The 12,996-nt window shown below is 45.1% G+C and overlaps 1 protein-coding gene across 1 annotated transcript in view; it reads right to left on the reverse strand.

The window, feature by feature from the left end:
* Positions 1 to 12,996, reverse strand: part of LOC119161858 (uncharacterized) — a 159,736-nt gene that overhangs the window by 83,288 nt on the left and 63,452 nt on the right. The window lies entirely within an intron of this gene.

Here is a 12,996-nt window from a genome sequence, read left to right on the forward strand (position 1 = left end):
AGTACAACAGACAAAATAGAACTGGCAGAGCTTTCGAAGTTGATTAATAGACGTAAAGTATGCGATGTAAGAAGGTATAACATGGAGAGAATTGAACACGCTCTGAAAAACGGAGGAAGTGTCAAAGCATTGAAGAGGAAACTTGGGATAGGCAAAAGTCGGATGTATGCACTAAGGGACAAAGAAGGCAAAATAACTACCAATATGGATAGGATAGTTAAGATAGCGGAGGAGTTTTACAGGGATCTGTACAGTAGCCGAGACAACCACGACCTTAATACTATAAGAACTAGCAGTAACCCAGATTACACCCCACCAGTAATGATAGAAGAAGTCAGAAAAGCTTTGGAGAGCATGCAAAGGGGCAAAGCTGCTGGTGAGGATCAGGTAACATCAGATCTGCTGAAAGATGGAGGACAGATTGTGTTAGAAAAACTAGCCACCCTGTTTACGAGGTGTCTCCTGGCGGGAAGAGTACCAGAGTCTTGGAAGAACGCTAACATCATCTTAATACATAAGAAAGGAGATGACAAGGACTTGAAGAATTACAGGCCGATCAGCTTGCTCTCTGTAGTATACAAGCTATTTACAAAGGTAATTGCTAACAGAGTAAAGAAAACATTAGAATTCAATCAACCAAAGGAACAAGCAGGATTTCGAACAGGCTACTCAACAATTGACCACATTCATACTATCAATCAGGTAATAGAGAAATGCTCAGAGTATAACCAACCACTATACATAGCCTTCATAGATTACGAGAAGGCGTTTGATTCAGTAGAAATATCAGCCGTCATGCAAACACTGCGGAATCAGGGCGTAGATGAAGTATATATAAACATTCTGAAAGAAATCTACAGGGGATCAACTGCTACCATAGTGCTTCATAGAGAAAGCAACAGAATACCAATCAAGAAGGGTGTAAGGCAGGGGGACACAATTTCCCCAATGCTGTTTACCGCGTGCTTACAGGAGGTTTTCAGAAGCCTAGAATGGGAACAGTTAGGGATAAGAGTCAATGGAGAATACCTTAGTAACCTGCGCTTCGCCGATGACATTGCATTGCTGAGTAACTCGGGGGACGAATTGCAACTCATGATTACGGAGTTAGACAAGGAGAGCAGAAAAGTGGGTCTTAAAATTAATCTGCAGAAAACGAAAGTAATGTACAACAACCTCGGCAAAGAGCAGCGCTTCGAGATAGGTTATAGTGCACTTGAAGTTGTAAAAGACTATGTCTACTTAGGGCAGGTAATAACCGCAGAGCCGAACCACGAGATTGAAGTAACTAGAAGAATAAGAATGGGGTGGAGCACATTCGGCAAGCACTCTCAAATTATGACAGGTAGATTGCCACTATCCCTCAAGAGGAAGGTATATAACAGCTGTATCTTGCCGGTACTTAGCTACGGAGCAGAAACCTGGAGACTTACAAAGAGGGTTCAGCTTAAATTGAGGACGACGCAGCGAGCAATGGAAAGAAAAATGGTAGGTGTAAGCTTAAGAGACAAGAAGAGAGCAGAGTGGATTAGGGAACAAACGGGGGTTAAGGATATCATAGCTGAAATCAAGAAGAAGAAATGGACATGGGCAGGGCATGTAGCGCGTAGACAGGATAACCGCTGGTCATTAAGGGTAACTGACTGGATTCCCAGAGAAGGGAAGCGGGTTAGGGGGAGACAGAAGGTTAGGTGGGCAGATGAGATTAAGAAGTTTGCGGGTATAAATTGGAAGCAGCAAGCACAGGACCGGGTTAACTGGCAAAACATGGGAGAGGCCTTTGTCCTGCAGTGGACGTAGTCAGGCTGATGATGATGATGATGATGACCAGACATGTTCCGAAGCGGGAGGACACCAGACGAGACATACATCGTGAGTCATGAGTTCGTGTAATTTTCCCTGCACATATCGTTATGTGTTTACCATGTACTTTTTGCTACTGAGCACCATCTCTTTGGATAAACTTGAAATTTTTATTATTTTTATTTCTTAGGATCACTTCAGGGTTGCCTATTATAAAAATTTCAAATGATACAATCGTCTAATGCCAAAACTTGTCTATTGTTGCAATTTATGTATATATGTAAAACAGTCTTAACGTTACAATCTTATGACTTACCCGACAATCAAATACATAACTTTGCGCACATAATTTTCTCTGCGTGCAATACTGACTGCAATACTACCCGGTCATGCACTTCTTTCTCTCATAATTCCCATGACGTGTGACACGATGTCATTGCTCTTTAGTACGTCTATATTCTTCTTTGATGGCATTTGCGCAAAAGAGCTGATGGCGACCTTGGTTACTTATGTGATGTACTGGTAGCTGGTGTGGAGCGTACTAGTAACTTGTGGAGTGGTGTCAATTCATGAAAGTGTCACGGTCATACAGTTTCCTAAGATTAACTGGAGGAGACTATGGCGCTGCGATCGTTCAGCGACCAAGGGAGTGGGCAGTCCACGAATTGGCCTAGTATTTGAACTTGCGGGTTACAAATCTCACTTGTGGCTTCATTTATTGCTATGTTTCGGTTTCGTTTTGAAGGAAACAACGAACCTTTTCAAACTTCGTGACCCGAATAGAAATATTAGGCTTAAAATAATGAGGTGGCGAAGCGCAACCGCTGAGCATTTGCCGATTTTTGTTTCGTGAAAACACAGCTTCAAGGCACACGAACACAGAGGGAGCCAGAAGTGCGATGAATAGACAAATTTGTGTACTACCCATTATTCCCTGGCTCACTGAAGCGCCGTGCGTTGCAGCTCCCACAAACAGAATATCGTTGGAGTTTGCTCTAGTGTATATTTCTAGAAAACACCATATATATATATATATATATATATATATATATATATATATTAATTTTGTAGCAATATTTTCCCGCCAGTGTTCCGCACAGTGTTGCCACCTGCCGGCAAGTATAATTATGTTGGGCCGTGAGGTACAGCGCTCACTCTCTGTGGCCCTTGGAGCTGATCGAGGACTGTCGACTCAGGTAAGGGTCTGTGAGGCGATTCCGCTGATCAACTCCCGGAGTCACTATCCCCCTCGTAGGCCTAGTAGCTATGGTGCTCAAGTGCTAAGCGCATGGTGTTGGGATCGAATATATACTTGCCATGGCGGCCGCATTTTCGACTAAGGCAAAAAAAAAAAAAAACCCTCAAGTGCAGGTTAAAGAACTTCCGGAGGTTGAAACTTCCAGAGCCTTAGACTACTGTGTGCCTTATACATACCGTGGTTATGGGGCGCAATATACTAAGGACTATAACTATTATAGTTTTTCGGACTCCCTCCCGTGCTATGTCGAAGGTTAGCGACGCAGCACTCGTTGCATTTTGCTTGATAGATTGTTTTGTGTGTATGTTGCGTATGTTGGATAGCCGTTCTTGTGAAATATATGATTCGATCTCCGGGCTAGCTTGTGCACAAGGCGCGTATAAATGTCGATTAGTTTGTTTGCATTACGGGGCTATTGTACCGGCGTTTCTTGACCGAGAGAGCAAGAGAGAGACACCACAGTACACGGTGAAATAGTTGCAATCACGTAAACGTGGACTTATAGTGACATCAACCCCTTTATATTTACAACATTACTTCTAATGATATCTTCATATACTTTCCTTGGCATATTGCATGTTTTCAATAACATTGAATATACCACGTAGTTACAAAAGTGTTAACATGCTTTTCGTGATCAAATCACCCCAGTTGCACACACCTCAATTCCCACGTTTCAATTGAGCAGTACACAGGCTGTAAACACTCGATGGCGACCTCTCATTTTATTTATCTTCTGTTTTTTATTGATATCTGTAATAATTATGTCCTTGGCAATCGCTGTACTACAGGGGCTACATACGAAAACAAAAAAATAAGGAATAACTAAATGATGTATGTTCATGTATAATGCGGGCTTACTCAACTACGACGGGTAGCCATTGTTGCACACTAATAACGAAGTGGAGAGCGGCGCCCGCCGGAAGGAAGAACGAGTGTGAGTACGAAAGGAAACCGACTGAGCACAAATAAAGACAGATGGAAGAGCAGCAAGGGGAAAACAAGCTGTCCTTCGCGATTGCAGCCTCGCTCCATCTTTCTGGTTGGCGTGAAGAGCGCTTTTTTCGGCCAAGGCACGCCCCTCGCAACGCACAGACGACGCATCGAAACGGCCGCGTGCACCCCGGACGGACAAACTACCCTGCGGCGGTGGTCTTCGCTGCTTTTCTTTACACACGGCGACCCGCGAGAAAGATCCAGCAGAGCAGGGCGCGTCTCGAATACCGCCATGCTTCGCCCCCGCTCCTTTCGTTTTCTTCACAAGTCTCTCCCGCAACCCGGCTTTCCCTTGGCGTCATTCCATCCCGCCCTTAGTTCGCTGCTGCCCTGGCGACCACTGCTGCAGTCTCGGCTTCCCCACTATGCGCCCCACTTGTCCCCCGTGGTTCCTAGCCGTTGTTGTTGTCGTCGTTGCTGCTTCCCTCAAATACTTCCCTTTCTTTATCCCCCCGCTTGCTCTTTCTAACCACGCGAAAGAGTGGGTTCACGCTTTCCCTCTCCTAAGACGCTCAGAATGGGGAAACGGCGGTGGTGCGCAGAAGAGGAAGCAGAAAGAAAAATGGTTTCGCATCGACGGAGGGAGAAACTGAGGAGGAGCAAGAAGCGAAACGCGTGGGGTCGCGGTAGTAGCCGTGCATTTGAAATTCACATGAGGCAATTCGGGGCGCGTCTGTTACGCCTTTGGCGTCCATCTTGGCCTGTCTTCTCCCGTCTTTCTCTCGTATCCTCTCGCAACTACAAGCCCACGCGCCCCCGCACTTTCGCGCGCATATATTCCCTCTGGGCAGCCCCTGATTCTTGGTTCTCTCTCTTTCTTCTTTTTTTTTGTTTGTTTTCGGTGGCCCCCAGTGCTTCTCGCTTGCTGTTCATTTTTTTTTTTTTGCCTTGCAGTCGGTAGCCACACGAGGCAATCTTCAACCTCTTTCTTATTTTATTTTTCTTCCTATATCACAGCTATAAAACAGTGTTCTATACTGTGCAATCTATAGTTGGGTCTCACGCTGGCCGTTTGCTTATGCCAATGTGCCCCCCCTCTCTCTCTCGCCCTTTTTTTTTATTCCCGCTCTTTTGCAGTTTATGCTTCATCTCTTTGTGAGCCCTTTTGCTTAGTACATATACGCAACGACTTTTTGCCCGACAACCAAGCGGCCTTTTGGATTTGTAATGCGTGCGTTTGTACTTGTTTCTTTACTGGTGCGTCTTCGCTTCTCTTATACGATCCACTGATTCTGCACTCTTCTCAGCAGGCTGCCTCCGACCGTTTGGCACGTGCGTCTTGTCCAACGAAGCTTTTTGGAACGCTCTACCAAAGATCCCCGGGGGTTGCGATGGTTTGTTGCGTTGCTTACTTTGACAGTTTAACTTGAACGCTGTAAGTCTCGGTGTGACGTACATACATTCTGCGGAAAGAACCCTACCAATTTTGGAACATTATACTTTTCCCCTCATCCTCATTATTTCCCCTCTTCATTGCGAGGGAAGACTTCTCACCTAACCCGATGTAAATTCACAGGTGCGTTATAAAACGTCTGGTACGTGGGCTGTTAGGGAATAAAAAAAAAAGAAATTATTATGGTGTAGCTTATATCAGCTTTGCCAGTGCATTCATCTACATTAACGCCTGATCACTCCTCCTCGCTGGCAAGACAACCGAAGAGAACGCACTTATACTGACGAAATAAAACTGAAGACACTATAAATATGAATCCGTAATTCTCTGTAGTTAGCTATAAAGATGACAAAATTTTCTTTAAAAAGCTTATAACGAGTACTGGCAGTGTTCTTTGCAACAAAATGATCTACTTTACTTCAGGCCGAAGCAAGTACGCTATTCGACAGTCTTCACGGTAAAAGCAAAGTGACACATACGCAGCTGCATACTTTATCTTTATTTTAGAGTGCCTTATTCTTCGACAATAAATAAATACATAAAAATAAAACATAAACAAGAAAGACAACGCTCTTTATCGGTGTTTTGTGTCATCCATGTGTAATACAGACTACCGAACATGTGTGAGCTCAAAGTTCTATTTGCCTGCTCGGTCATACAATACATTATGCGCAACTTTAAGGTGCCACCTCTCCGCCATGATGTTCACAATGCTAATGAAGGAACCGCTTAGTCCCCATTCTTCCCTAATCAGCAACAACGAATTCGCCAAGCTCAGACGCGACGCGCCTCACAGTGTTCCATTTAAATACAGTAGTGAGCGTTTGTGTTTTTAGTTCGCGTGTTTATGTCCTTGCATTCTCTGCAAATCCCGATACGTGCAGCTTCACGTTCGGCATGGAATACATGGCGTTTAAAAACGACTGGTGCTCTCAATTACAATGGCGACTCGAACGGAGCGACGAGCAATAACTCTGTAGGTGACCGATTCCAGCGGGATAAATTGTGTCTTTCTCTGTATACACAGCTGGCAGCTACAGGCAAACCTTACTAGATTTGTTTTTCTTCCGTTGTCTCTCAACTTGTTTTGTTTGAATGTTTTCTCAAAGCGAAACGTTTTCCATCACCCTCCCTCCACAAACCATAAAAAAAAGCCCCACCTTCCATCTCGTTCCGCACGCAATCTCATATCCCATGAGGCCCACTATAGTTCTCTTCTTGGTCAGCTTTTTTCTTCTTCTTTTTCCTGCTAGGGGCAGCACCTTCGTCGCGGCTTTTCATTCGTCTTGGCAGCTGCCTCGCGGGTCGGTGCAGCCGCGGCTGCAACTGCGGCCCGAGACTACAGCAGTATATCACACTCGCGCGCATTACCAGACAAGTAATACACACACGCACGTTCGAGCCAAAACAAAAGAGAACCCTCCTTCGTCCACTACCTCCCTCTAGCCGTTGGGCGACACTGGTTGAATGGAGACAGAGCGACAAACGAAAATCACACCAAACAAGACAGCGTAACGCTGGAGACTCCCGGCACTCTTTTTTTATGCTACCTCCCCCTTGCCCCCCTCCCAATAGCCTGGTGAGGGAACTTGTGCAGTAGCGGCTGAACCAGAGGTTCCTTCTCTTTGGCAGCGCTGGAGTTGCTCCCGAACTGCCGCCGCAGCGAGTGCACATCCCAAAACTTTATAGAAGAAGCTGCAACAATACGCACCTACAAAACGCACACATACGAACATGAAAACGAAGAACAACAGGAACAATGAAGAAAAAACTGTAGGGGACCGAATGAACTCTCCTTTATTTTTGCTACCTAAAGCCATCCTGCTCCGTTCTTCAATATTGTTTTCTCACCGTTTGTTTTAGACGACCGCGTGTGCACGAAGAAGGAACAAAATGGCACACGCGTTATTTACTGTGTATTGCCGGGACGACAGACAGCGCATCGGGCTGCAAAGTCTTCTCACTACTTCTCTCTATCTCCTTGTGTAGTTCGTTCTTCTGCTGTTGGGCAGAAATCTGCAATTTCGTTATTTACTTTTTTTGTACTGTCTCCAGCTTAGCTTGTTTCTCGTCGTTTATATGCCTTCCCGCGTGCTCCTCCTTGGCGGCTGCTTTTCGTATTGGTGCTTTAAGATTGAAAAATAATAGTTTTATTTTTTCCAATAAACTTCATGTTCTTCCATCCTTTCAGTTCTTTATCTTCTATTTTTTACGAACCAGCGTGTGCGGAGTGTTATCTATAATGGCGATAGACATTCATAAGTATCATCTCCGTGGGTTTTTGTCATTGCTGACATGTTCCATTTAATTTCCAAATTGATGACATAGTCCTCCCTGCCGTATGTTCTGCGCATGAATGAAAGCTTCTGAAGGCTGCTGCCGACGGATGCGGCTCAAGCAAAGATGAAACGCGCTGACCACCTACGCCACCTGAAGGAGCATGAAGGGTGTACGGGCCAGGTGGGCTGCATCGCTTAGAGGGCAACAGCCAACTTTTGGTCAAATCAGATCACTAGCCCACCTATCAACCCTACTGCAGATCAGCAGGTAGCTTGCTGTGTTCTCCCTACTAAATTGATATGCATAGTGATATGCGTAACGAACGTGGCTTAGTAATATGGGTCACGTAGCTACATGCGTATCACGAAGTGATATCAACCACTTGATAACAACCACTCCGCTTGCTGGATCGGCCGTGTTACGCCACTATATTGTACAGGTGCGCCAGAAGAAATTCCAAAGTACTTAGCTGCTAGTCTTACTTCGCATATTACTCCAACTTGTTTTTGTCTCTATTATTTTTATCTCATGTGGAGAAACTGCAGCCTCTAGCATAGAACTTTACTGGGAGTAAATTCGGGTTTGAAAAGCGAATTATGTATTGGGCTGAAAAAAAACAGCAACAACATCTTCACGACTGAAAAAATGGGACAAAACCCACACGTTATGTAATAATATTATTTAGGGTTTCACGTCCCATAACTATGCTATGATTATGAGAGATGCAGTACGAAGTGCGGGGCTTCCAATATTATGACCATGTGGTGTTCGTTAACGTGCAGCCCCGCCGCGGTGGTCTAGTGGCTAAGGTACTCTGCTGCTGACCCGCAGGGCGCGGGTTCGAATCCCGGCTTCGGCGGCTGCTTTTCCGATGAAGGCGGAAATGTTGTAGGCCCGTGTGCTCAGATTTGGGTGCACGTTAAAGAACCCCAGATGGTCTGAATTTCCGGAGCCCTCCACTACGGCGTCTCTCATAATGATATAGTGGTTTTGGGACGTTAAACCCCACATATCAATCTATCTATCAATCGTTAACGTGCACTGACATCACACAGCACATGGTTCTCTACCTTTTCACCTCTCTCGAAATGCGATCGTCATGGTAGGGTTCGAACCCGTGACCTTTGGGTTAGCAGCCAAGAACCGTAACCTCTAAACATCCCCGTGGCGGATGACTGGTTAAAGTTGGACGAAAAGGTTATAGCACAATGGTAATCAAGAATAAATATTCTAGAAGAACAGAAAAAGATGTATTCAGAAGCTGCTAAAAATGCTTCAATGTAGCCATTTGATGCATTAAGTCCACAGTGACTAATTTTTCCAGATAGACTTGCTGTCCTATGCAGCGTTTGCCATTGCTGGCTCGTGTTACGGCACGAGCGTTCAGAGCACGAATCGCACACGCCATAGTTGCGCATTGAGAAGTCGCCGCATTGTTCTTTTTCTCCCTTTCACTCGACCTTTGCGCTGCCTGCTATAACTGAGAGTGGTAATTGTGTGTCATAATTAAGCATAGTAGCCAGCAATTTTACTATTATTTTCTTGTCAAAGAATTCAGTGTTCTTTTGATAGTTTTAAGAAGAGCATCGCGTAAATGCAAGGTTTTGCACACCGCAGAGATACATGAGCTATGTCTGACCGAGGCATCAATAAAACCCAAGTGAATTTTCCTTCTAATTTTGAATGCAAACAAACGAACAAACAAACCTAAACAAGAATAAACAAACTAACAAACAGCTTTTCCAAAAGTTTTCCGTTGGTGCTCTTTTATTCTAAATGTTGCAGTCAATAGCTTCAAGACTACTACTGGGTCGTTCGTATGGGACAAAGAACTTTAAGTAATTAGGACAAACACTTGTCAAATGGCGGGAGTGCGACGCCCGGCACCAAGCTGTGCCCAGACTCGAGAGTAACGACGACAAAGTTGCCAAAGCGCTCTTGTCTTCGTTTTTCATCACAACACGCAGCATCCGTTATTTACACACACACCAGCTCGTTTCCTCTCTGCTTGTTTACCCCATCACTGCGAAAGAGGCGTCATGTGCTCACGGCATTCGCTCGCGACTTTAAATGCATTCGAAAGGCTCTCTTTCTTTTCCCCTTACATATATATGTTGTCCATGTCTCGCTCGAGTTTGAAGCGATTCATCCTTCTGCCGCGTCCGAGCCGGGTTTTTCCTCACTATGGACGACGAAGGTTCAATCCTCCGGGGGAAAAAAAGGCTCCCCGTTTCTCTCTGACATGCCGGTAGATATCTTGTTCCTTCGTATTCATATTTATTTTGTTTTCAAATAGGCAGAGCGACCTCATTCCTATTGGTGACGTTACACTATATATGTGGCGCATTTCTTTTCCTTTGTAGTTGCACGATTCCCTACTGCGCACTCGATTCTCTTGCCGGCATATTTTTTATTTACAAGCGTATGTACTGCTGTGTGTAAAAAAAAAAGTCTTACTTCGTCGTGTTTCTGTCTCTTCTCCTATGCATGCCTAATGCGCTCGTCTGACTCGTTGCTCGCATTTCGAAAACATTCCTTTCGTCCTTAAGCGCAGACCACCTTTTGTTGTTTGCTCATTTTTTTTGCTTGGCACCTGTTTACTTATTTACGTACTTCCCCCCTCTCCGTCTCGTCCTCCTCGTTTCCACCTCCTTCTGCTACACGAGGCTCTTTTAACGCTTCTCCTCCTCTCCAATCTGCGCACCACTCTTTCCTTTCCCGCAAATACACTACGCAACATTTCTTTTCTCCATCCGCATATCAGTGAATAAAAATGAACGCAAGCGTTTCATTGTGTGTGCCAGCAGAAGAGGCTCCCTCCAGCGAACGGAATATTTCACTCTGGAAGCCAGATCGCCAGGTAAATATATATACACGTGTACGTACTCATCCTTACCTACGGTTTGTTTATTCTCCAGCTCATGCATACCTATGCGGCCTTTCATGCCGCAGTTTCTCCTCGCCGAATTACGGCTGCCCTAAATCTGCGCCACCCGCGCCACCAAGATCATCGCTTCTGGCTTTGTTGTTCTCACTTTTTCTAAAATGAATAACAGCTCCGTTTACTCGCTTCGCAAGAACAAAGCAGTCTCGCGCAGTAAAGAAAGGTTTTGCGAAAGGCACCTTGTTTTGTACTACTGTTTGCTTTCTTAGTTTGTTTGCTTATGCTTTCTACTGCCTGTTCACTCGCTATCATGTCTTTTCCATCTCCCCTTGTCAGTTTCGTCAGTTTTCTTTTTATCTCGAATTTCGCGTGTTTTTTAGCTCTTCTATTATCTTCTCCCTGTCAAGGCACTACATCGGGTAAGCGAAAAAAAAAAGATGATCAACCTCCCGTTTTTGTGTAGGCCCTTATTTACCCCGCTTTCCCGTGTTTACTTGTTTGTTCTGAGCTACGCTTCCACGCCAGATCTGTAATCTTTCTTTTAAGCACCATTTCTTTTTCACGTTCTCTGAGCTGCTTTGCATTTTTATTATCATCCTGAACACGTACCTTCGTTTGAAAAAACGAAGGAACGAACAAACAAAAGAAGACCAAGTGAACGAAAGAACAAAGAAATCAACAAGCAAGGAAGCAAACAAACAAAGAAACAAACAAACAAAAACAGAATAAAAAAGGACACGTAGTTGAGAAAGCCGAAGCGCTCTCTGTACGCGCTCTTTGATCCCGTCAATTGTTTTTTTTTTTTCGCCTTTTCGCGCATCTGCACCATCTCTTCGGAAGTACTTTTTTTGGTCTGCTTGTTGTTTGTTTGTTTCTGTGATTGGCTCCTGGTGCCCGTTGCTGAGCAACCTCATAGCCTCGACGCACATTTCTACACCACCAATATACCGCAGTCATTCCTTGCATTTTCAAAGCTCTCCGCCATTCATTCTGTGCACCCGTTCCCCAATGGCGTCATCGGTATAGCGCTCGCTGCTCGCACTCGTTTCCATATTCGAACCTCGTTGTTTTGTTGCCACCAAGAGGAGCTCGAATCAGCCCCCTCCCTCTCTCTTTTTCACGCATGTACCTTCTCCATATGGTTTTTCTTATAAGCGTGATTCTTTTCATTCGATTCAGGCCTCGCTCTGCTTTCGAAAGTTTCCTTCGTGTACTGTCTTTCCCCCTTTTTTCAATGAACTACCTCTGCTCCGCGTAAGAGCGCACTGAAGTGTACGCACCGTTCGTTGTTAGAGCTCCTTTCCTGGCCTGCTAACATTTTTGTGTTATTATTCACAAGACTTGTTCGTTTTCCGGTATCGGTTTTCTTCTAACAATGGTGTATATTTTGTCAGTATACGGTGTTATACGCCAGTATACATTAAAGTTGCACCGTTCCGCTGATGTGATGGCCTTTCTTAGCTTCATTTATTGGTGGTGACGCTCCCATTTTTGTGCACAAACAACACAAAAATTATTTAAGATGAGCTTTGAATGATCTTCAGGAAAGCTCGAGGCGTCGGTCTAGGTACCGTAGTTGCAACAAGCATGTTTATAGGTGACAGTCTATGCCGCGAACTATACTGCTCGTGCAGCTCGCTTTCAAGGCATAAATTTTGCCAAAACATCTTGCGACAGAATTTCAGCACCGTCAGAAGGCCTACGATTTGCTCTTCCGTTGATATTGCGGAGCTCTGAAAAAAAAAAAAACCAAGAGCCCATTCCTGGGAAGACATCATCGTAATATCCAACGCCAGCGGAAATAAGGATTGAACACAAACTGCTGCGTATCGCCCGACTCCACACACTTGGCGGAAGAGCAAAAAAAAAAAAAAGAAGAGCCCAACTTCGAATATATAGGATGGTTTGTCAACATCCTTTACCTTACAGTTGTTGAAGTGAGTTGGCTGTGGCAACGCCTCCTTTAATTTTCGTTCACTCTCAGTGCAAGCGTGTGCTCCTCAACGGGAGCCGTCAGTTTGCCATTGTTGAGGGAGTCGGCATGATGCGAAGTCACATCAAAGGTAGGCCTGCTTGCGTCACACGTGCGTCTGAGCGCTTTCCCACGGAGAGGCAGCAGATTTGTTTCCCGCTCCAAAGTCATACGTCTCTCAAATTTGTTCCTTCGTGCTCCTTTTTGTGGCTCGATGCAACGCTGTCGTCACCTCAAAGCGCTCGCGATGCAGCAGCGTCACTGTGACACGTCCCCATTGTTCGCCAGCTGAGCATCACGAACGGAGATGCGCTATCTCTAAACACTATGTCTCTTATACAGCCAGCGCGAACGCCAACATTGCTCGCTCGCTGGATTCCGTGCCGACCTGTTGTACCCTCGCGATCTCT

Source organism: Rhipicephalus microplus, chromosome X, assembly GCF_043290135.1.
Source record: "Rhipicephalus microplus isolate Deutch F79 chromosome X, USDA_Rmic, whole genome shotgun sequence".
Taxonomy (NCBI): Eukaryota; Metazoa; Arthropoda; class Arachnida; order Ixodida; family Ixodidae; genus Rhipicephalus; species Rhipicephalus microplus.